A 1011-nucleotide genomic window follows, 5' to 3' on the forward strand; every position below is an offset into this window, starting at 1 on the left:
CAGGAACATTAAAGTCATAGCACCCAAGACCTCAAAGGACAATAGAAGTTGTCCTTCAGCCAGCCAGACTGTGTGCATACCTCCTGCTTGCCACTGTGTTCTCAGAGGGTATTGCCTCCCCCACCCCACCCCAAGAAACTTTTCCTTGCTTAGACAAACTCATATCCAGCCAGGAAAAGGAGGCCAGCTCTATTGTTGCACGAAATCCATACCAAAAAAAAACACACCAAAAAGGCCCAATTCAGATTTCTGTCATAGCCCTTTTTTGCCATGTGGTCAGCTGCTGAAGCCAAAAACAACCTGAGGCACCTACACCCAGGTGCAATGAGCAGGTGCTGCTCTCCCACCGCGACCAAGACAAAGGCGCCTCTTCGGCTCTCCTGAGACCAGTGTCATGTCCGCTGACACCACTGCAGGCACTCTGGAACTCTCCTCTCACTGCTCCTACAATTCAGCATGACTCCTGTTCTGCACAAGGTTTTCTTAAATCCCACGTCCTGCCCAGCCCACACTCAGTCGCAGGGAAGGCCCTTCTTCCAAAGGCTCTCTGGCAGCAGGCTTTGTTCCTCACTTGGGGAATGGTTGTTAAAACTGAACAACGTGTGTCCTGGGGATTTCTATCATATTTCTGAACTTTGACTACATGGAAGCTGAGCTACTTATACACAGATTAACCACTACAAGTTGATGATTAGTGATGAAAATGCTAATGTTCTTGTTTCTCCCTAAAACTGTGGATGTAGAGTTCAACAGAAGACCCAGCCAATACTAGATTTGAAACAGACTGCAAACTTAATACGTTATTTCATGCTAAGCCTGTAATAGTTGCAGAACTCTGATAAGTGAATGTGGTTTTTGCATCTATCTTCCCAGGATCTGAAAAGTGTCTTACATAAAAGAGTGATCTTGAAGCAGATAGCCGAAGTGTTGCCATAAACACATAAAACTCCAACCTTTGCTTTTAATGAGCTAAGTTTTTTATTCCCATCTCTCAGAGAAAAAACTGCATGA

This window comes from Myotis myotis, unplaced genomic scaffold, assembly GCF_014108235.1.
Source record: "Myotis myotis isolate mMyoMyo1 unplaced genomic scaffold, mMyoMyo1.p scaffold_m19_p_1, whole genome shotgun sequence".
Lineage (NCBI taxonomy): Eukaryota > Metazoa > Chordata > Mammalia > Chiroptera > Vespertilionidae > Myotis > Myotis myotis.